At 45.4% G+C, this 25,178-nt stretch overlaps 1 protein-coding gene across 1 annotated transcript in view; it reads right to left on the bottom strand.

Moving 5' to 3' along the window:
• Window positions 1-25,178, bottom strand: part of ANAPC1 (anaphase promoting complex subunit 1) — a 763,513-nt gene that overhangs the window by 728,279 nt on the left and 10,056 nt on the right. The window lies entirely within an intron of this gene.

Raw genomic sequence — 25,178 nt, 5'->3', positions numbered from 1 at the left:
GGGAGGGATCATTTTAGACACGCTTTTACTGATGCAATACTCGCTCTGAATTTCTTTAAAGACGGAAATTGGTTTTGTAGACTTTCTGGCGCTAAATACTTAGTCAACAGGGCAACCTGAGACATCAAACCTGGTGGATTGCAACCCACTGAGCATTACATCAGTGAACTGTTTTCTAGGTAATGATCAGTCCTGTGAAGTTTCAGATTTTAGTGGAACCCAAACCGTCTTTCATTTTGAATGAGCACTCAAGAACGCCGGGAAACCAGGAATATTTTGGGAAGATGTTTTAAAATCTAAATCTTATTAAATTGCACTCAATATGTATATTAACGATTAGAAAAATGAACAAGATAGTGGCAATGACATTTACTAGGAGTGAGAGCAGTAAAAAATACTGTACCTTGAGGAGGGCGTAATTTACATCAATATCCCCATCCCCGCTTTTCTCTCGGCTAACTAAGCAAAAGAGACCCACTTTGAGTTTCATAGATGGCTCACACCGGCATTTTTTTATGGATAATAGGACCAGTGTTCAGCAAAGAAATAAAGAAATAGCCACGGCTGTCCTCTGGTGAAACAGCAAGCTGACATAACCAGTAAAATGGTTACATATGCCTTCCTCATAGCCTTCAGCAAGGCAGGGGATTACGGACCTGCACCGCCTCAGTCTTCAGTCTTTAGTATGAACTTTCTCTTCATCCCACAACACTCTTTTCCAGTGTATATATATACTGGACAAACATTGTTGAAAGTTTAATAGTAAACCATTCTAATCTTTCACTTACTTACATTCTGAGAGAGCTGCTTATTGTTTAAAAACAATGTGAAAAGTAGGAGGTGTTGCTTATTTAAAAAACATCACTGGGATTGCAATTCAAAACCATAGAGAAAAAGCATGAATATATATTCAAGCACTGAATTATCATGTTGCAATGTATAACAACATTAATACACATACATTTACACTTGAAACCTACACCGGAAAAAAATTACATATAGAATTCAAAAGGGAGGGGATACCTAAACAAGAACCCCTTGGGTTTCTGCTCTCCCAGCGCACCGCTCCACCACAGTGCAACCAGGCAGTGCCTCTACCTTTCACCGCCGCAGACCGTGGTTCGAGGCCCTGTGCTGCACCCCGGACTGCTCCTGTTCCTGCCGGTTACTCTTGCCTGTCATTTTTCCTTTTTTATTTCCTACTTATTGCCTCATTTCTAACTTAATTCTTTTTTAACATCTTTATCTCTTACTTATTTCTTTCTTCCGCCCATTTTCGCTTTCCTTTCACTCCCCGCTCCGAGCCCCTTCTGGAGTTTTCCCACTGCTGCTGCCCCCACAGCCCCTCCCGCTTCTGCCTCCCAGCTGTCCCTCCCTCCCCAGGCTCCTACTTAATGGCAGCCGATGTGCGGCCGCACAGTGCCAAAGGCAAGCCAGTCCACGCCCGTCCACAACCGCCTGCGACCAGCACCAGGAACCCTGGCCCTCTGACCCACCAACACTACACCTCCTTCGCTCTCTACACACTCAACGTCGGCAAGAACAACAACTGCAAGCTATCTTCAACTCTCAACATCCATGGATCTTTCACCTGCCGACGCTGCCACCACTCCTTCGCCGAGACACAGTACCCACCTCCTCTCTCCAGCACCAACTCCACCGCACGACAAACCATAACATGCATCCTCCTCAACGTCCGCTCTCTCCACAGATGCCCTCGGAAATCTGGGACCTCCTCAACAGCACCATCCCTGATGTCGTCTTCCTTACCGACACCTGGACGAACGCCATCTCGGACCCAGACATCGCAATTGCCATCCACAAAGGCTACAAGTTCACCCAGAAGGACCGCCCCGAGGGAGGCATCGCCATCGCTCACAAGGCCGACCTCCGTCTGAGCACCTACACCGACAAACCCACAAACCTGATGGAATACCTCCACTTTTAGATACAGACCAACCCATCCGCCACCCTCCGAGGCACCCTCATCGAATGACCCAAAGTACCCCGTGCACCTTTCTCCAGCTCCATCACCAACATCATCACCCTGCATGCCATTACCTCCACCTACTATACCCTCCTGAGAGACCTCAACTTCCACCTCGACAACCGCCAAGACACCCAACTCCATCTCCCTCCAAAACATCGGACTCAAATAGATCGTACCAGAATCAACTCACCCTCGACCCCATCTTCACAGCAGGAAACTCCATCGCCTTCAGCCACACCTCCAAACTCCCAAGGACGGACCACTGATGTGTACACTTCACCTTCAAAACAAACATCCACCGCAGACGCCCACACCAGCTCCAGCGCAGGAATTGAACAAGATCTCCGACCACCAGCTCGCCGCCTCCCTTAGCAACTCCCCTCCCATCTATTTTATTTATTTAAATTCTTGTATAGCGCAAGAATCGACCCCGGTCGGGGTATCTCCGCGCTTTGCTCGCTAAGATGGTGAGAGAAAGGCTTTGCAGATGAGCAGGGGTTTAGGTGATAGAGCTACAGCTAGTTATTCCTCCAGGAACAGGTTGGTTTTGAGCCTTTTCCTAAAGGATAGATGATTGGAGATTTGTCTGAGGGTGAAGGGCAGGTTGTTCCACAAGGTCGGCCCCACTAGTGAGAGGGCACGGCCGCCTTGTCTGGTCTTTTTGATAAGAGGGGGTTTTAATAGAAGTGGATTGCTTGAACGCAGAGAGCGGTCTGGTTTGTAGAGTTGTAACTTTTGGGTCAAGTAGATGGGGCCATTTCCAAACAGACACTTGTGGACGGTACAGCAAATTTTAAATTTGACACGTTGCCGTATTGGGAGCCAATGAAGTTCTCTCAGCAGGGGCCTGGAAGGTGTTCCAGTAGGAGCGTTCAGAATCAGTCTAGCCGCTATATTCTGAACTACCTGAAGCCGATTGATGGCATCCTCATTGGCTAATATCAGGAGCGCGTTACAATAGTCTAATCAACTTATTATCAGGGCCTGTACAAGGGTCTTTCTATAAGTGTCAGGTAAGAGGGGGAGAACTCGTCTGAGCAGGCCAATGGTGCGGAAGCAAGCTCCTGCAATCACATTTGCGTGCTCCTTTAAGGTTAGGTTTTGATCCAGTTTCACATCCAGATTTTTGACAGTCAATTTTGGGGAGGGCACAGGTCCTAGGTCCAGAGGCCACCAGTCGGGGGACCAGAGTATAGTAGCTTTCCCAAAGAGCATTACCTCCGTCTTCCCGACGTTACATTAGAGGCAGTTGGAGGCCATCCAATTTGACGACCCCACTACCTCCACCTGTACCTTACACAACTGGATCGCCGACTGCCCCAACACCATCGCCCCTCAGGAAAACGTCCAACCCACACACCAAGAAAGCAGGCTGGTTCTCCACCGAACTCAGAGAATCTAGACAAACCTGCCGATGCCGCTACAAGCTATGGAGGAACTCCAAAACCCCAGCAGACCTCGACAACTTCAGAGCAACCATCACCACCCACCACAAACTCATCAGATACTCAAGGAAGAAAGCTCTCCAGGGCAGAATCTCCACCCATGCACACAACAGCAAGGAACTCTTTAGCATCAAAGAGTTTGCCCAACCCAACAGTGAAGCTTCCAACATCCGACCCTCCCAAGACCTCTGCAACAGACTCCGCTCCTTCTTCCATCACAAAATCAAAATCATCTATGACAACTTCGATGACAACAACCTTCACAAAGAACCCACACCCATCGTCCCCCACACCACGCAGCCGACACTGGACAGCTGGACTGCCCTCAGCATCGAAGACACCCTAAAGACTATGAAGACAACTCACTTTAGGACTTTCACGAACACCTGCCCCCACCACATCTACCACAGAGCAGCAGACATAATCGCCCGAGCTTCAACTAATCATCAACTGCTACTTTGAGAACGTCTCCATCCCCGATGACTGGAAACATGCCAAGATCAACCCTCTCCTGAAAAAACCCTCGGCAGACCCTACCAACCTCAAGAACTTTAGACCGAACTCCTTACTCCGATGAAAGTCATGGAAAAAGCTGTCAGTATTCAACTCGCCTCCTTCGTATAAGAAAACAAAATCCTCAACCCCTCTCAATCAGGCTTCTGGAAGAATCACAGCACCAAAACAACCCTTCTCGCCGCGACAGACGACATCTGCTTCCTCCTTGATAGAGAAAAGACTGTGGCCCTCATCCTCCTGGACATCTCAGTCGCCTTCAACACAGTCTCACCGCACCCTAGCCTGCAGACTCCACAATGCAGGAATCCAGAACAAGGCCTTCGACAGGATCCACACATTCCTCTCTGGCAGAACGCAGCGGGTCAGACTCCCACCGCTCCTCTCAGATCCCACACTGACCACCTGCGGAGTTTCCCAAGGATACTCCATCAGCCCTACCCTGTTCAACGTTTACATGGCCCCGCTCTGCCCCATTGTCAGCTCCCATGGACTCAACCTTGTATCCTACGCAGACGACATCAAACTCATCCTCACCCTTTCCAACGAACCCGTCTCCAAACTAACCTTTCAAGAAGGAATGGAAGCAGTCGGCAGATGGATGAAGAACAGCTGCCTACAACTCAACATGGACAAAACTGAAGTACTCATCATGGGCCCACACCCTGGCGCCTGGAACGACACCTGGTGGCTCCTACGCCCTCAGGGACCCCCCTCCCCCACGGACCACGCACGTAACCTCGGAATCATACTGGACTACGAACTCAAAATGGACCACCAAATCAACAATGTCACCTCTTCCTGCTACCACACCCTCTGCCTACTCCGAAAGACATTCAACTGGATTCCCCTTGAACACAGGAAAACCGTCACCCATGCCCTCATTAGCAGCAGACTAGACTATGGCAATGCACTCTATGCCCAGAACAACAAGAACCGCACTCGCAAACTCCAGAACCACAGCTAAACTAGTCCTCAACCTACCGCGCCACTGCCACATCAGCCCCTACACTGGCTCCCTGTCCAGAAGAGAATTACCTTCAAGCTTCTCACTCAGGCCCACAAGGCCCTCCACAACAATGGACCCACCTACATGAACCACAGCCTCTCATTCCACGTACCCCACAGATCCCTCCTCTCAGCCCAGCTCTATCTTGCGACGGTACCAAGCATCAAGAAGACCAGAACAGGAGGACACTCCTTCTCCCTCCTCGCGGCCAAGGCATAGCACACCCTTCCTCTTCACCTCCGACAGACACCAACTCTCTCCAAGTTCTAGAAGGACCTCAAGACCTGTCTCTTCGAAGAAATACAGTGAACTTCCAGAAGCTACGCACTCCCCACCCCCCAGCGCCTTGAGACCCATTCGGGTGAGTAGCTGTGCTTCACAAACTCTGATTGATTGATAATTATTAACAGGTGCAATACCTCACATGGGCCACCAATAAGACGTTAGAAGTTACATTAGTCTTTTGCAGTTCAGTTCCCCGTGCAGTCTTCCACGAAATATTTAACTCCAATGGGAAGTTCACAGAGGTGGTAATGGAAATAAATGGAAGGCACATTAAACCTGTTAATTTCAATAGCCGAAGTAGTAATAAAAAAGCATGTTTGCCATTGTTAACAGACAAATTTGTTGAGATCTCTCTGGGTGACATAATCATGGGGGTGATTACAACCAATTCTCGAGCACCAACTTAAATAGTTCCAGGGAGTCTCCGGCATGACAGGGGCTGCATGAGAGCATCTAGGGAGTGTGGGTCTGGACAGGGAACGTGGTGGTCATGTGGTGAGCAAGGCACAACAGTGTACAAGACTCATGTGCGTAGGTCAAACTCCCTTGCTGATTACTTTTTCATAGCACAGAGCAGCTAGAAGAACTGGAAAGAGTGCCAAAAGGAAGTCATTTTTTTACCACACTGATGTGAACTTTGACGGGGGACTGAGCAGGTAGGGAAAGCAACACCTTGGTGAATATAATTTCTCTAATGCATCACCTAATGAAACCTGTTTGAGGGATGCCAATATAAATTAACATAATGGCATATCTGTGTAAACCTGATTTACAGCATCAGATCAACAAGGGCCCTACGCTTAATGAAAGTCACAAACGACCACCAGTAGGTCTATGTCCTGGCAGGGAAACGGCCACTTCAACGTGGCCGTTTCCACGAAAACCTTTACCACGCATGCATTACAACGCATGCGTGGTAACAACGAGAGGCTTTACCACGCATACCTTTACTACGAAATACGTAGTAAAGGTATGTGTGGTAAATGAAAAAAACAAGCATTTACAATGCAATGGTTTTGGCAGCATTAAAGGTAGAGCTATTGGCATTGCTCATTATTTTACTTTTTTTTTTAATCATAAATAAATGGCATTGTTATTTACATTGCCAATAGCTTCATCACGTACATATGCAAGACCTATTGCATTAGCACCCACACCCACAGTAAATAGTAGAGTGAGACGTCGATAGAGAGTAGGAGAGTTATTAGTAAAGAGTATTAGAGAGAGCAACCGAGCTGTGTGAATAATAACAGCTGTGAGCCCGTTCCTGAGGTGCATCATCTGAGCTGTGTGAATAATAACAGCTGTGAGCCCGTGCCTGAGGTGCATCATCAGAGCTGTGTGAATATTAACAGCTGTGAGCACCTGTCTGAGTTGCATCATCAGAGCTGTGTGCATAATAACTGCGTCAGCCCCGTGCCTGAGGTCCATCATCAGAGCTGTGTGAATAACTGCGGTGCATCATCAGAGCTGTGTGAATAACTGCGTCAGCCCCGTGCCCGAGGTGCATCATCAGAGCTGTGTGAATAAGTGAGTCAGCCCTGTGCCCGAGGTGCATCATCAGAGCTGTGTGAATAAGTGCGTCAGCCCCGTGCCCGAGGTGCAACATCAGAGCTGTGTGAATAACTGCGTCAGTCCCGTGCCAGAGGTGCATCATCAGAGCTGTGTGAATAACTGCGTCAGCCCCGTGCCGAGGTGCATCATCAGAGCTGTGTGAATAACTGCATCAGCCCCGTGCCCGAGGTGCATCATCAGAGCTGTGTGAATAACTGAGTCAGCCCCGTGCCCGAGGTGCATCATCAGAGCTGTGTGAATATCTGCGTCAGTCCTGTGCCCGAGGTGCATCAGAGCTGTGTCCCCTGATAACCCCCATGTGGTCGCTTCCCCTGTGCCACCCGGCCTGAGCCTCCTCTGCAGTTACCTGGGGTGAGGCGTCGCTCCCCAACAAAAGGCAGAGGCAGTGGTGTTCCATGAGGCTGTTCCTCGCCGTGGGACATCAGACCGCACCGCTGCGGGGAATGTCCCCCAGGGGACCCAGGCAGCGGGGCGCACCTCCTGCGCTTGGGGGACTGGGACTGGGGGCTAAGCAGGGCCTCAAACTCCATGGGCCACTTCAGAGTGGCACCGCACTCCATGCTGCCTTCCGTGAAGCCGGCCAGGAAGAGAGCAGTTATCGGCGCGCTGTGGAGACGCTGGCGCCGTGAGCGTTCGCGCGGCCAAATCTGCGCGTGGCCAGCTCTTGTCGCTCCCTCTCCCATTCACAATGCTGCACGTGTGCACAGCTCGTCTCGTTTTGTTGGATTTTCTTGGCTGAAACGATCGCTATAGTTCTCTGGCGAGAACGCGTTTCTAGCCGAGACCAAAAAAAAGGGGGGGATTTGGAGGGTCTCCCCCCAAATATTAAAAAACGCATGGTATTAATAAAGGGGGGGTTGGGGGGGGGGACTCCCCCCCCGCCCCCCCAAAAAGAACTAACCTGAAGTGCCGAAGATCAAGCAGTCAGCGTCGTTAAAGAGGAAACGGAATTAAACATCCACTTCCACTTTACGACGTACGGCCAACGTAAGTAAGAAGATGGAGAGGAGACGAGTGAAAAAGGTAAGGGGAAATGTAATTTAAAAAAAAAATATTAAAAGGTTAAGGGCAGGGGTAATTATAACGAGTGGAGGCTGGGGACGTGTAAGGGGAGAGGTGTAACCTTTAACAAGAATATGCCCTCACCATGCATAAATTAACAACGACAAACGTTGTTAATCTATGCGTGGTAAAGGAATATTAGTGGTAAAGGTTATGCGTAGAAAACGAATTCCGTTGTAACGCATGCGTGGTAAAGGCATGCGTTGCAACGGAATTCGTTATAACGACATATAACCGTCCTGGCATTGGTGCAGATTTACAAATTCACAAGAATTTACAGAAGTGGATATATACATGTGTATATTTGCTCATACACATATGTAAGTTCAAACTCACATGATAAAAGCGTTTCTTCCTTTATACCCAGGGGTAGGGGAATATATTCCCCAGCACCCTCAAGGAGATTCCCTCCCACCAATTCAAAGTTTTCCTTCTGACATCGTCTGCAGGCAATTCTACACATTTTCCATGGTGGTGGGGAGTTGGTAAATATGCTTAAACCTGTTTTTGTGGGTGCGGGTGAGTATTCAAGCACTGGAAGGTACACTTATCACCTACTTCTTGTCCCTGTAAAAACATTCATGCAAGTAAATGCTTTCATGAGTGAAAAAAACTACATTTGCATGTGAAAGAAGAAATTTCATTTGTAGCTAGCCCATACATTTCTGACTGATAAGACTCCAGAGTTTATCTAATTGTAAAATATAAATGGCAAGTCCTTGATGTAGCACTTGGGATGTACTCATATTTAAGACAATGAAGTAGCTGTTGCACCGGTGAGATGGAATAATCCGCACAAGAATAACACAATGTGGTAAAGAGAAAAATGTAAGTCTGGGGCGATCGCCTTTCAACCTCAGCTGGCAACCTGAGCACGATGCCAAAGACAGGATCTGAGCTTTTTCACAGTAACATTTTGTGAAATAGAGTGTATGCGTCAAAGTAAATTTCCCAGAGTAATTCACAAGATGCTTTTTCAAAAACTAAAGTAAGAAAGAGAAATGATATACCCTGAACACTGCTTCTCCAATATAATGAAAAGTGCTGGCATATTCAGATTCATACAGTGATCAGAAGGCTAACTGAAACAAAATCATTAATTACACTGCCTCTTCATAAGCAGGGGCTGTGAATATTCAATATTCAAATATTGGAAAGTAATCATGCCCTGGTGTGTGTATAATGTATATCATAATCAGAAAAGTGTATGATTAGAGCCTCAATGGAATCCAAGACCAGACCTGGCTCTTCGTGCACTAGCAGCACCCCCCCCCCCCCCTTCCCGTCCCCTCACCACCTCGGGCCCCTCACGGGTAAGTAGCGCACTTTACAAGTACTCCGATTGATTGATTGATTGAATATTAGCCCTGGCATAATTAGAGAAGCTATTACCACAGTTCTGATCCAATGAAAATACTGCCATTCTTTGACACCTGATTACAAGGCACCAATTGGAACCAGAGAATTTTTAAAGGACATAATGGATTTCTGAAATATGACGTCCCTTTAAGAAGTTGATAGTGTATATTATTATTCCTCACTCTTAGACACAGACTCAAGACTTCAACTTCAGGTCAAAACACAGAATGAGCAGAGCTAATAACAATATCGAGATAACCGTTTCTCATAAGGTGAGGAAGCTTACCCTAGTCACGATCTTCTATGCCCGATTATTGGCCAAAGGACCTAACACACTAGAACGATACAAGCCAACCTGGATGACTTTGTGTATTTCCAAACTCAGGAAAATACCCAAGGAGCAGGCATCACATCACCCTTTACATGTAATTAAACTGATGCCAAAGATTTTTCTAGAGTATTGGCTAATAGTATGGATAAGCTCCTTCCTTCCTAAATAGAGATTAATCCGTCCAGTTTTGTCCCAGGCAGAGAAGCAGATGACAATATAAGCTGGTCCTTTCTTACAGAAGTGATCATTTAAATGGGCTTCAGAGCTAAATATTTTGCCTGGATTTTGAATTCTAATTCTAAGTGCCACAAGGCTAAGATATTACTTCATGGCTGCAGCTCTAGCCCCTTATTATTATAAAGAGGGACTCTGCTGATGTCCCACTCTCGCAACTCCTATTTGGTTTGGGGGACTGAACATTTTGGGGAGATTCAACACGGAGACAAGGTGGGTTTCCCTATAGAGGGGCATTTTAAAACCAGCCTTTTTGCTAGTGATGTAGTGATATTCTCTTTACCTTAGGAGAACCAAAGATCTCCATTGCTGCCCTTGTGGGTTAGCTGGAAATGTCGTGCAACTTCAAGTTTTGAGTTCAACTATAGTAAATCAGAGATCCTTACTTAACCTGTTGATCAGATGAAATAGCACAGTTATTGAAGAATGCCTTCTTTCAGAGAGCTAACAAATAAGTTAAGTATCTGGGAATTCACAGACTGAACTCAAACTTTTCTCTCCTGAATCCTAAATCACTGAGGACTAGAGGTGCAGACTCAGGGAGATTGACACATCAATATTTCTCATGGTTGGCACAAATAAATATGGCTAAAATTAATACTCTACCAGGCCACTAATATTTATTACAGATCATCCCACCCCGACTCCTTGAAATCATAAATTATCTTTTGTGTTTGAGAAGGAAAGAAGCCTCATTTGGATAAGAGTACTGACAGCTCTGATTCAGATGGGGTTTTGGGGAGCATCTATAATATGATACAATTTATACGGTGCACCTGAGGTTAGTGACAGAGTGGATATGTCATGAATAGGACAAACCATGGGGGCACTTGGACCAACCAATTGCACATAGAGCACTGTGGCATTTATGACTACCCAAGATAGACCGGCCAAGTGGCTATTGCCTTAGCCATGAAGCTGGAAGAAGTCTTGAAACCTGGGCCTATCTGGTGGCACACTATCATACCACAAGATGCCATTACCCTCTTGCACTGCGAGAGATTAACCCTCAATTCTCCCCTGGAAGGCAGCTAAGGCATTTTTTGAATGGTCATACGAATATTATATAGTTGGTGGAGACTTGTTCAAGAGGAGTGTTATCAAGCGCTTTATACAGAGCAAACATGGGTATCGGCTTGGGGGTGGTAGACTTTTCTACTTTCATATCTGGTACTGGGTCATGAATCAAGCAACAAGAATGACAGGTGTATGAGAACTAACACCATGAGAAAAATATGTAAGACTTGCACTGGAAATAAGGTCTCAATCTCATTGTTCTACAACCTTTTTACCACTAAGCAACTAAACCACGAATGGCTTATTTGAAAAGGAAGAGTGGCCTTACCTATAAAGATACATTCCAGCTGGCTTGATGAGGGGTTATGACCTATTTACCCTGATTAATCCTGCACAGTCCTGGGTGATGGCAAGAGGACAGGGAGGGAAGTACATTATTTTGCATTGCTTTACTCAAGTTATGGTATACTGAACAGGGAAGTGAATGGGCTATGCCCACATGGCAGCCTTTTATCACTGGCCATACTCAAAAGTCAATAAAAATGTTGATTCAAGAACAGAAAAAAGGCACATGAACAGTTTAGCGAAGACTGCCTAAACTAAGGAACAGAACATCCACTGGATTAAATATCTGGTCCTCATATTTAGCATACACTTCTGTTAAGACGTGAAATCTAGTCTTTATATTAATATGCATGAAGTCACAGAGACCTTAAATTTTGTATGCAGGACAAATGTAGAAATAAAAGGTGATTTATACAGCAGTGAGAATGCTCACAGGGGCTCAAAGGATGCTTCTTGCTTTTCAGAATCATATTTAGTGCAGTATTTTGTCATGCAGCAATAGATGTGGACATGTCCTTCTTATTTATGTGGAAATAAAACATGGTCAATAGAAATAAACATGTCCAAATCAGCTGCATCTAAGTCAAAAGTAACGCAGCTTCATCTAACTAGTGGGAGATTGATTTTACCCGACAAAAAAGCTGGAGAAACAACTATCTCTCGATTTGGTAAGAGGTCATAATGTCTCAAGACAAACAGGTTTGGCGGTCTTCACACCACGTCAGTAACCTCAAGGCTTAAGTAACTGCAAATAATCTTGCATTACTAAGGACCGCAACAATAAAAGAGATAAACTGCCACGTGCCCGACAGGAGTTCTTACTACCATTAGAACCAAGACGCAGCTACTCATGCATTGAGAATTACTCAAGGAAGCTTGGAGACCTTTGTCACTGTCCAGCCCAGCCCAAGACAATACTCTAGACAGCATCAGTGCTCATAGTCACCCATCAACAGGGAAAGAAAGATATCCAAATACTGTTGGGGTTATCTGTTGTTGCAGTGCAGCTTGCTCGCGGTGCTCTAAGCCCATGAGATCAGCATGCTGATGTGCACCAACCGCAGTCAGGAACTTTTCCGCAAAACCAGCACAGTGCACAGAAATCCCTTGCTTGACACTGACAACTCCATTCTGCAGAGCAATCATTCCTTTGTACTATCGGAGTGCTCAAAACTCTGGTCATGGACCGCTTTGAGAATCGTTTTAGCTGACCCATGACTGGCACAGAGGAACTAGTGAAGTATAAAGCTGATAATCAATAGTAACAGTGTAATAATGATGTACATTCAGCTCCAAAATATCAGTAATAAGTCGGTGTGCAAGTAGTATGTCCATGTGTTTCTCTGTTGATTATTTACCTACCCACATGTGAATACTCACACACATGGAATGTGGTTGGGAGCTCAGGAGCAAGCATGCATTCTCAATAATCAGTTGCTAAACTTCTCTTGGACTTGCTGGTTGGGTTCCTTCTGTGGGTTGCTTATCCGCAGAATAAAGGTACTTTTCCATCAGATATTGTGGCATATTTATCACTCAGACAACACAATTTGGCAATTAGAGTTTTTGTGTGTTGTCTTCCTTCAAGGAACTCACCAGCACGATCAGCGCTTTTATATGAATGTCAATCTGTCTTCAAACTGGTTAAAAGGCGGATAATGTCCTTCCAGTGCCAAGGAAGTATCTGGTGAGCTTCACTGGCAGAGGAAATTAACACAGGTACCGCCTTTGCTGCTTTCCCTTGGTAGGCTAGGCGTATTCCCCAATGGCTTTGGGTGGCCTCACGAGCTGTGTCCGGACTCATGTGTACCACACGCTTCTGGCGGTCCCGTGAAGATCATACACTGATGTTCCCAGTTACCCATGCAGCACCCACCATTCACAGCATTTGAATTATGACATCACCCGCTTTCTACCATCTAGGATTAGCCTGAAAAAAAAGTTTTCTGTCATTCACAACAATAATTTTCAATTTTATTGAGTACATGGAGGCGAGGAATATGCCTCTCTTTTTTTTACTCTTTATTTTTCAGCAGCAAATCACATAAAACTTGTTTAAAACACTACATTTCCCATGACCACCTCATAGTCACATGACCAAGCACAGAGCCCCGGCCCTATATAACCTTCTTACAGCAATACAGCTTCTTCTTTCTTTGCTCCAGTCCAAGGAGAACAGTTAAACAGTCCGAGACCCTGCAATGACAGGGTCATTAACCAACTGAAAAATAATCACAAGCAGTGGCAATAGGAGCCTAGCTCGAAAATCTTGGCTTCACGGAACCTAAAGTCCTCAGTCTGCAACATCAGGAAAATCGATCATTCCAAGACAAACTCCGGAAATAGCGAAGCACATCCCCATAATTTCAGAACACCGTTGAAAGATGAATCATTTTGTTATACTGCAGCTCACCCTGGGTGACTGTGTGAGAGTGTGTAGAGTGAAGTACCAGTTTGTTTATTAAATTTTGTTTTTTTAGTTCAGATGTTCAATGCTTTGCTGTTTTACCATCTTCTTTTGGCATCTTTCACAGTGTAACTGCTTATTCTGTCTTCACGTATCTGGAACCACTGGTCTTCATTTTTTTTTATATTGTCATGGGCTGTGTTCTTTTATTTCATTGCGTTTGCTTGCGGTCTCTGAAAATGATAGCCAACATCTTATGACTTCTGCAGTGTTTTATCCTTATACTTTTTGTGTGCATGTATTTACTTGTGGTCCACATTACTATGTGATTGTGTGCATTACGCCCCTTGTCCCTCGCGCATCAAGGTTTGCGTTGGGAGAGTGCCTTAAATGTATTGCTGTAATGTTAGTGTGCATCACGTTTTGTTTTTTCCCTCTCACGTCAAGGTTTGCATTGGGATTGTGGTTTTTTTCTCTTGCACGTCAAGGTTTGCATTGGTAGTGCTTATGTTCTGTGTGGGGTATTTCCTATACATTCTACCCCAACTTGTTGTTGGGGGAAGTGCTGAAGTTGTTGGGTGTAACATTCTGTGCTTGCTTATTTTCTGTGTGGGGTGTTTCCCATACATTCCACCTAAAATTGCTGTTGGGGAAAGTGCATATGTTCTTTCCTTATATACATTTACTTACCATATTGCCAGGTTGCTTCTTATTTTTCGTCTGCATTGCATTTTTCTTCCTTGCACATCAAGGTTTGCATTGGGAGTGTTTTCTTTCACACGTCATGGTTAGATTTTGGAGTGTTCTGTTCCGTGTGGAGTCCCTTCTACACTTCTCACCCAAACTAATCGTTGGGGTAAATGCATATGTTCTGTGTGGTTCATTCCCCACACATCTCACCCCAACTTGTGTTGTTGGGTGAAGTTTTGCAATTATTGTGATGTTATGTTATGTTATCTTCTGTGTGGATATCCTCCACGAGTGCATACTGTTTATTTTTCGTTATTGGATGGTTCTCCTTCACACTTTTGTTGTTGGCACCCTTGTACTTTTCTTGTGTTTGCCTGACCAGCTTGCATGATTCGGGTACTTTGGTTTGTTGGTAGTTTTGGTGTGGGAGTGTGGGTTGTGTTGTGATAAGAAGGGAGATGGTGCATTAGTGTTTTGTACTTATCTTCCTGTGTCTCTTTCTATCTACTTCATTCTTTCTGCTTGACTTTGTCACCTTTACTTTTCATGCTACTTTTCAGAACTATGTTATGTTATTTATTCCTTGCATTTGTTCGGATACCGTTCTGAGAGTTTCTGTATTCCCTTATAAAGAAAGGAGATGTGCTATACTGCTACTCAGCCTGGGTGACTGTGTGAGAGAATGTTGGGGAATGGAATGTTCATGTGTGTGAGAGAGTCAGTTGGTGGATGGGCTGAGCAGCAGTGAGGCTGCACCTGGTGGCTCTCTGTTATGTAACATCCTACCTGAATATAAATACCTGAAGAACCAACATGAATGGACTTATTTTATTTGCAACACATTTGTCCACATTTCCTTGCCAGGAAGTAAAACACTGAGGCCGTAAAAACACTGATTCAAAGGGACATATCAGAACAAATACATAACGTCATCTGGGAGGGAAAGAAAATAGACATAAAACGATAAAAAAAATACATATTTATGAAACTAACTGTGAGCAAAGAAATGAATAAATGGGTGGGTGGGTGAGATAATCTTCTCCTCCGCGTCCTCAGTAAAATTGAAATTCTTGTTGCGAATGATAGAAAATGTGTCAGGAACGGAGGCTCCGATTAAGCTGGTTTAAAACTAAGCCACCACCACGGAAGCAACATCAACAATAGGGTCATAATAAAATGATTTAAATGTAGATTCTGCCGACCAATCTGTTGCTTTTAGAAACTCATCAAAACGAGAACCCAAAGCAAATGATTTGAAAGCCATCGCCCCTCTAGCAGAGTGGGCGCCTAAAACAGAGGTATCAATACTGGCCTCACTCATCAATCAGGTATTTATAAAGCACTGCTGCTCACCCATGAGGGTGTCTAGGTGCAGGGCTGATGGTCCCTCTGGGTGGAGGATCATTCGAAGAGCCAGGTCTTGAGGTCTTTCTTAAATTGGGTCAGAGACGCGGATTGCCTGAGGGGAAGGGTGTTACAGGTCTTGGTGGCATGGTAGGAGAATGAACTACCTCCGGTTCTGGTCTTGTGGATACTGGGGACGGAGTCTATGGTGAGTTGGGTGAAACGGAATTATCTGGCCGGGGCATTGAATGCGAACATGGTTTAGGTATGCTGGTCCTTCGTCGTGGAGAGCTTTGTAGGCTTGTGTGAGGAGCTTGAAGGTTACTCTCTTGTTGACTGGAAGCCAGTGTAGTTGTCAGAGGTGTTGCATGATGTGGCTGCGTCGGGAGGATGTCTAGGATGAGTCTGGCTGCGGCATTTTGAACGTTCTGTAGTTTCTTGAGCAGTTTCTGGGTGATGCCAGCATAGAGTGCGGTGCTGTAGTTAAGTCTGCTGGTGATGAGTGCGTGGGTGACCGTCTTTCTGGATTCTGTGGGGATCCATCTGAATGTCTTTCGAAGCAGGTAAAGCGTGTGGAAGCAGGCTGAGGTAACTGCGTTGTTTTAGCGGTTCATTGTGAGCGATGAGTCCAGTAGGATGCTGAGGTTGCATGCTTGGTCCGTCGGAGTGGAAGGGGGTCCAGCGCGGCTGGCCACCAAGAGTTTTTCCAGGCTGAAGGGGGTGGATCCCAGGAGGAGTACTTTGGTCTTGTCTGAGTGAAGCTTGAGGCAGCTGTCTTTTATCCATGTAGCAACTGCCTTCTTTCCACTGTGGAAGCTGGTTCTGGTGGTTGTGGGTTCATTGGTGAGGGAAAGGATGAGATGGGTATTGTTGGCGTAGGAGACAATTTTGAGTCTGTGGCTTCAAATGATTGCTGCGAGGGAAGCCATGTAGACGTTGAAAAGGGAGGGGTCCATGGAGGAACTGTGGGGCACTCCACAGCTGACCTCTGTAGGTTTCGAGAGGAACAGCAATAGTCTAACTCTCTAAAGTCCGGCCAGTGAGTAAGTAGTGGATCCAGTCCAGTGCCTTGTTGCAGATGCCGGCGTTGTGGAGTCTTGTGATTAGGATGCTGTGGGAGAAGTGTCGGATCCATCTCATCCATCTGGCAAGAGTGGCAGATGCTACCAAACTAAAAGGCTTTTGCAAAGCAATCAACAATTGAGCTCTCATATCTGTTCAAAATTCAGGGGGATTCACCTCATAAGCTTTCAGACATTGCACTACACAAAGCGTAGAATTATCTGGAAAGGCTGGCTAAGATACTGAGCTGGAATTACATTTGGTCTGTCGAGAAATAGAAAATGTAATAACCTCAGGTGAAAACACTCTCCCCGCCAGATCTAAAGCGCATACGTCAGACAACCACTTAAAAGAAATCAGGCACAAGAGCATGGTCAATTTGGCTGACAATTGTTTCTGTTATAGATATTTATTGTCTGGCCGAAAATCTAAAAACATCAGGACTATGTTAACGTTCCATAAGACAGAATTTTAGGTTGCGGGGGCTTTCCCATACAAACACCTCCTAAAAATGTACACACTACTGGGTTTCCGCCAACTGGTTTACCATCAAATCGGTAAATCATCTGCCGAAATAGCGGACCTAAGAATTTTCGTAGCCCGACAGGCCAGGCCAGAGAGGACAAAAAAATGTATGACAAAACAACAACCTGCTCCAATGGGATCTACACCTCGTTCACGGCACCAACTACACCAGCGTCTCCATGTGGATGCATTTCATTCATATGTGCCAGGGGACCAAGCTTAACCGCTGAAACAAGTAGCCTCTTGCAGAAGTCCCAGAAGACTCCATCTTTTGCGGAAACTCTGCAATCCACTAGAGAAAGGTGGTCCGACAGGATCAGTGGATGTGGAAGGCCCACTGGATCCAGAAGTAGGTTCTAACAGGAAGGAATCAGAATCTATCTGTTTTTCTACTAACTGGTTAAAAGTAGGAAAAGGACCTTCCAGTGCCAAGGAAGTAGCTGGTGAGCTTCACTGTCAACAGAGAAAATGAACACAGGTACCGCCTTTACTGCTTTCTCATGGTGGGCTGAGCTTGCGCTCTCCAAAGCGGGGTCACTAATTCAGCTCTGCTCCCTGGTATCTCAACTGTGCCAAATCCCTGGGAGTCATCATGAATGGAGGAAAAGGCGTAACCCAGGAAGGGAGACCAATCATGATGAAACGCATCAGCGGCATAGGCTTCCGGATCCAGATGCTAACTGAAAAATGTTAGAAGCTGCCGGTTGAGGTAAGATGCAAAAAGGGCTACTAAGCATGGTCCCCGAAGAAAGGGGAGCGAATGGAATACGTTTGGGTGAAGTCTCTAGTCACTCAAGTCCAGAAGATGACGAGACTGCCTGTCGGCAATAGTACTGCTCTAGTCTTGGAAGTACTGCGCTACCACTGATATTCTATGTTGGAGACAAAAGTGCCCAAAATCCATGGCTATCTCTGCAAGAAGGCAAGATTTCATCCCATCCAACTTGTTCACATATCGTACTGCTGAGATATTGTCCATATCAAGTAGTATGCAAAAGTTGGACTTCTCCGGAGAGAAACTCTGAATCATAAAAAAATCCAATAAGAGTTCCAGGCAATTGATGGGGAGATCCAGCTCTGCTGTGGACCAACGACACACCATGGAGATCTGACCGCAATGAGCTCCTCAACCCCACCAGCCGGCATCAGACTTTATATTTATGTCTGGAGTCGTGTTATAATTTTCCCTGCCATTCCCAGCTTCAATGTGGTTCAACCACCAAGATATTTCTGTCTTCACCTCCTCAAAAAGAAAAATCGGTTCCTAGTAGCTGGGACCCTTTCGGAGATGCTGAATTTTGAGTCACTGAAGGACGCAGTAGAGGAGGGGACTGGGAAATGTGGCCTGGATAGATGAGGTTAACAAGCCGAAAATGCAAGTTATCAACCTCAAGAATAGGGTCTGCTTGCTCATGGTTGACCTCAATTCTTTCTTGATGTTTCAGACTTTCTGGATTGAAAGGACTAGTTGCGATCGAAGGGAATCCACCTGAAAACACACAAACTCCAACCATTGGGAGGAAGGCAGGATTTACCTTTGAGCGTTTATGATGAAGCCCAGATCTTGAAGGAGAATCGTCCACTCAAAGTGGGTTAGGGCCATCTGAGGACATGGGGTCATGATAATGATGTTGTCTAGATAGATGATCAGATGAACACCTCTGGCTCTCAGGGATAATACCATAGTTCTCAGGATCTTTGTAAAGCTCCAAGGGGCGGTGGATGGACTAAAAGGGAGTACTCGTAACATCAGCCTTGCCAGAGGAACTAAACAAAGCATCAATGAGGCAGAAAACTAGGGACTGCTAGGTAGGTGTCTTTTAAATTCAACCAGACCATCCAATCCCCCTCATGACGGATATCCCTTAAGAGATGGATTCCTTCCATATTGAAATGATGGTAAATGATCAAACCATTGAAATCCCTCAGATTCAGCACCAAGCAAAGCGGTCTACCTTCTTTTCTAATAAGATGATGCAACTCAGAAACCTAACTGGGTGGGGAATGACTGAGGAGATGAAATCCTGCTTTTGTTGTGAAAAATACATTGTAGGAGGGGGAGAGGTCTGCATCGGAGAGCTGTAAAACTCTGACTTGTAACCCTGCAAAGCCTCGAGAACCCATGGGTCTTGTATTGCACTCTGCCAGTTGTGTAGGAATAACCTGGTCCTGCCCACTAACACCACCTCTGAAAGTGGAATGATTCTCACCTATGGAACCAGACTCCTGGCAAGTGCCTCGTGACCCTCTGTATCTCCCCTTCCATAAATGATTAATTTTGGCTCAGGCCAGAGGGTGATATTACAAGATTAATCTTGGCCTCCACCTCTACCTTGTTGACAGAATCCTCGCTGTTGGTCTTGGTGGTAGCCACAGCCAAACGCTCACCCCGAAAGCTCCTGGCCCTGCCAAAAAGTGTTAACAGAAAACCTTTCCCCGGGAAAGGTTAAAATCTGGGGCACTCCTGCAGCGATACAAATCGCTTTTTCGCAGAGTTCAATAAAACAGAGTGTAAGCTTTAAAAAAAAACAAGATTTATTCATATATTTCTTTTTCCATATTACTTCATATGAAAGTTGTGAAACATCATAGTTCAATCCATGTTAATTCAGTCCAATAGAATGGATTGACTAATCTTAACATGCGTTACAGCTGTTTAGCAGGTCAACACATTGAGGATATGACCCAGATGCATTTCGAGCGATCGCTCTTCTTCAGGGGAAAATATTTGAGAAATGAAAGAGAAAAAGAAAAAAATCTCTCGAAATCCAAACAAACAGAATGCTCAAACTGTAGCAGCAGAAAGATTGCTATATATGAGGTGTGGGAAGTAACTAGACTTGAAGAAGCCGTGAACTCTAAATTAAGTAGCTGACTCTCACAAAAAACATCATGGTGCATGCCGTAAAATACGAGTGTACCAAATTAAATAGTCGGGTGGATTAGTGTGAAAAGGGGGCACGAGGGTCAGAGAGAAAACATGCTTCTGAAACATGAACGTGAATATAGAAAATTCAAATAAAGCAAAGACGCGGGTGCGTAGGTGAACTCTCGTAACAATGAAAAGTGTGAGCGTGCTGTAAACAGACAGGCTGGAAGAAGCAAAAAGTGCCTTCGGAAAAAAGAAAGAAAATATGCACAGGAAAATGGGTGAACACGCGAGGATCTCGGGGGCAGTGCTACATCTCAAGTGAACAGCAACGTGCAGAATCAAATGTGCGGTGACAAGTGGAAAACCACGGTGAAGACGTAAATCTACGGGGAACGGAAAAAGTGCTAACGAAGTTAGTCAGTACATTAACGAGTCTCGATCAGACATACCTCAGCGATTTTAACCCACGTCGCCAAGAAGTGCCGGAGTTTGGTGAACGCCGCCGAAAGTAAAAACGGCGGTGTAGTGACAACAAGAAATACCAAGGACCCGGAAGTACAGCCCCTCGAGGCAGAGGGTGTGGAAGAAAGACTACGCACTAGCGCGAAGTCTGAAGTAAAAAAACAGATGCAATCTATGAATATCAAAAACGGACACCAGACTAAAAAAGAAGAGAATATACAAGTACAAAACAGGGTGAAAGAGCAATACGAGAGTGCGTAGGAATTTTAGAAATGGGTGAAAAAGATAAAGAATAATAATAATAACAGTGTGAACAGAAAAGGATAGAACTGGTCAATAGAAGAAAAGGAGAAAGAGGGGAGGTGGTAAACAAGAACTCAGGAAAATACAGAAAACATTAAGAGTCAAAATAGAAGCAAAGGGAAAGACGATTTGAAGATCACAGGCAAAGAGAGGGGAAAAAACAGAGATGCAGACAACATGATAGATATGAGAAAGTAACATTATAAAAAGCAGCTGAATTCCAGTCTTTCATTGAGCCCTTTTGGATGGAGGGCATTCAGTCTGTGTATTCAATAGAGTTCACGTTGTAATAAGAACTTCTTATTGTCTCTGCCTTTAATGTTAGTGATGGTTTCCAACACCATGAACCATATTTGGCTAACATTATGTGTCATGTTGACAAAGTGCGCGGCTACACAAGATTTCATGTTCTTGGTATAGATGTTGCTTCTGTGTTCAGTTAATCTGATTTTAATCTTGCATTCCGTTTTGCCCATGTACGGTAATCCGCATGGACATTTAAATAAGTAGACAACGTTGGTGGTGTCACATGTCGCATTGACTTTCAGTTTGATGGGGTACCTTGGGTGGGATGAGTTATAGTATTCCCTTTGATAATGCTGTTGCAATTGCCACAGTTGTGCATGGGACTGTCCCCTAAAAAAGGTAGTGTCTGCGATTTGGTCTGCTGGTTGAGTAATTGTTTCAGGTTTTTGGTACGTTGATATGCAAATATGGGGTAGGCTTGAAAAATGTTATTGAAGTCATGTTCGGTTTGAAGCAGTTGCCAGGTGTTTACAAATTGTTTGTTTGATTTTAGTACTTTGGATGGAGTTTTTGGACACGAACACAGCTTGTTCTTCTGTGGCTTCAGGCTGAGGTTTGATGGCTAGTAATTGCAGTCTGTCCTTTAATTTTACTCTGTTTTCTGCTGTTTGTATGATGGAATTGGGATAACTTCTTTGTATGAACTTGTTAGTAATTATCCGGCTATCTTCTTCAAACAGCGCATCGGAAGATGCCATGCGTTTAGCTCTGAGAAGTTGTGAGTATGGTAAATGTTTCTTTAAGCTCATTTGATGGAAAATATGAAAGCGCAAGTATTTGTTGCGATCTGTCGGCTTGGTATAATCTGAAGTCTTTAGATCATTGTTGGTGATTTGTATCTTGACATCAAGAAAAGCTATTTGAGTCCTGCTCATGTTGTGGGTGAATTGAATTCTCTCATTAACCTGGTTGAGATCACTTATGGCTGAGAGTAGTTGTGTTTCCGAACCTTTCCAAATCAGGAAAATATCGTTGATGTATCTGTAGTAAGTGATCAAGTTGTCTTGCCACTGGGGGTTCGATAGGATGTGATCAAGTTCAAATATATGCATTAATAAATTAGCATAAGCTGGAGCGGCACAATTGCCCATAGCACTCCGGGCAGTTGGGTATAGAATTTGTCTTGGCATGTGAAATAGCTGTGATGTGGGGTAAACTACATGAGCTCCATCAGAAATGCTTGTAAATGCAAAGGTTTTTCACTGTTAAGCAAAAATGACTCCACGGCTTGGATATCCCAGGTTATGGGGGATTGAAGTGTACAGCGAGTTTACATGGATGGTCCATAAAGAAAGTTGTTGCTCTTGATCAATATGGATGTTGATTTTTCTCAAGAAATCCGTAGTGTCTTGAATGTATGTAGGTGGTTATTTTTTGTACACTTGGTTGCAGTTGTTTATCGATATATTTACCAATCAGTTCGTGTATGGAGTTGCTTGTGCTAGCTATGGGTCTGAACGGAGGCCTGGTTGGATGCTTGTGAATTTTTGGTACCATGTATAGGTATGGTGTTTGCGGGAGTTCATTGGTCAGAATTTTTTTTATCACGCTCAGTGATGGTTCCCATTTGTAGAGCATTGTCAAGGATGGTGTGTAAGACTTCCATAGTAGGGTTAGAGCTCAGTTCCATGTATAATGAATCGTCATTAACATGAGTTAGCAGGTTTTCTTTGTAAAAAGTTGTGTCAAGGATAACCAAAGCCTTGCAGATGGTACTTTTCTCATTTGCAGCAAGCTGTGAAATAGCATGTCGCTCTTGTATGGTCAAATTAGATTTTCTGTGAGGTTTACTCTGAAAAATGGTATGCAAGTCCTTTTGTACCATGGTCTCAAATGTGTCAAACACTTTGTGGCTCAAGGGTGCTATGAAGGTGCTCTTAGGTCGTAAGTCTAAGAGCGTGCCTTGCTTTTCTCTAGGTTGAGGTTCGATGAGATTCTTAAAGAAGTGTTTGAGTCTCAGAGTTCTCATTAACTTAAAAAAACAGACTTGAGCGTCCAGTTCATTAGACTCATATGTGGGAACAAATGCAATTCCTTTCTGAAGCGTCTTAATTTGAATGGGAGTGATTTCTGTTCTTGAGATATTGATAACTCTTGGGTGCGTGACGGTGTAAACAGAGGAGTTAATGATAATGAGCAAGGAAACAGTCGCACTCCTGAGTACAGAGGGTTAGGGTGCTACAGATGCTCACCTCCTATTCGTAGAGGTGCAAGGCAATACGTCAACAGAAAACCCTTCCCCGGGAAAGGTTGAAATCTGGGGCACTCCTGCAGAGATACAAATGTTTTTTCACTGAGTTCAATAAAAACTAGAGTAATCTTTGGATGTTTCTTGTTGTCAATCGAGTTTGGTCTAGTTGTATGAGTCTGCTTATATGTTGTAAAGTTTATTTATCGGTTTGATATGATGAGGATTACAAGACTAGTAAGCCTCCGAGACCACTCTAAGATGGCCGCCTAGTTCACTGGCAGAGTGACGTCATGGCGCCTAACGTTATTTACGTTGCATGCGGAAGTTGACGGCTTCCGCGATTTTACCCGGAGAAGACACACGGACTCCTTAGAGCCGGCGTTTCTTGGTCATCCAAGTAAGTCTGAGGCACGATAGTCTTGAATTAATGGTATCTCTAGCGCAGAGGTATTCAAACTTTTCCAGGTTGAGCCCCCCCAGCTGAATTCCCCCAGATGTTGGGCCCCCCCACCACCCGACCGAAACCTCGGGAATCCGGCACACCACATGATCGACTGCAACGCGAACACCACGGGCCATATCCGGCAAACAATGCTCAACACAACAAGAGTGCCTAGCAAACTGCAGGCCTGTGAGTGGGTGTGGCGAAACAACAGAGGCGTACCACACAGCTCAAAACACAATCCTCCAAGGCAAAGGAAGTCATCACAACCTTCCCCATCCATCATGTAAACCTTGTCATCCACCAACTCCCCCACCATTCATTCCTTCCCTCCATCTGTGCCCCATCCACATCCAAACCCCTTCAACCACTTGCAAACCCATCCACCATCCATCCCTCCATCCATAATCTCACCCATCCATCCCTCCATCCACCCATTCATCCATCATCCATCCATCCCTTCACCCAATCCATCCCCTCACCAATCCATCCACTCTTCCACCCATCCATCCATCCGCCCACGCATCCATCCAACCACTCACCCCTTCTCCCAAGCTATCCTCCCACTCATCCATCCACTCCTCCATTCATTCATCCATCCACTCCTCCATTCATCCATCCACTCTTCCACCCATCCATCCATCCACTCTTCCACCCATCCATCCACTCACTCATCCATCCAACCACCCACCCTCTCACCCATCCAGCCATCCCCCCACCCACTCATCCATCCACCCAGTCACTCATCCGTCCACCCACTCAACCCCCCACTCATCCATCCACCCACCCATCCATCCCTCCCGCTCTCCACCCTCCCCCCACTCATGCATGCACTCTCTGTCCCAACCATCTCCATGCTCCTCTCCTCACCCATCTATGCACACACCTGCCCATCCACTCTGCCAATCATTCATCCATGTCCTCACTCATCCATCCATCCATCCTCCCCCTCTCTCTCCATTCCCCCCTCACCCAGCCACCCATCCCTCCATCCACCCTTCCACCCACTCATCCATCCACTCATCCACTCATGAATCCATCCATTGACCTCACCCACCCCTTCACTCCTCCATCCATCCATCCCCCCGTCCATCCACCCTCCTCAATCACCCATCCATCCTCACATCCACCCCTTCACTCATCCATCCATCCATTCATTCACACCTTCACCCATCAATACATCAATACATCCATCCATCCATCACCTCTCTCATCCATCCACCCACCCACCGACTCGTCCACCATCCACCCCCATCGATCCATCCACCATTTCACTGATCCATCCATCCCTCCACCCATCCATCTACCCTTCCAACCATACACACATCCATCCACTCCAATCCATCCCTCCACTCATGCATCCATCCTCTCTCCCACCATCCATCCATCCATCCATCCCCTCACTCATC

Source organism: Lissotriton vulgaris, chromosome 6 (assembly GCF_964263255.1).
Source record: "Lissotriton vulgaris chromosome 6, aLisVul1.2, whole genome shotgun sequence".
NCBI lineage: Eukaryota > Metazoa > Chordata > Amphibia > Caudata > Salamandridae > Lissotriton > Lissotriton vulgaris.
The sequence above is the reverse complement of the archived record's forward strand: the minus strand, read 5'-3'. Positions and strand labels throughout refer to the sequence as shown.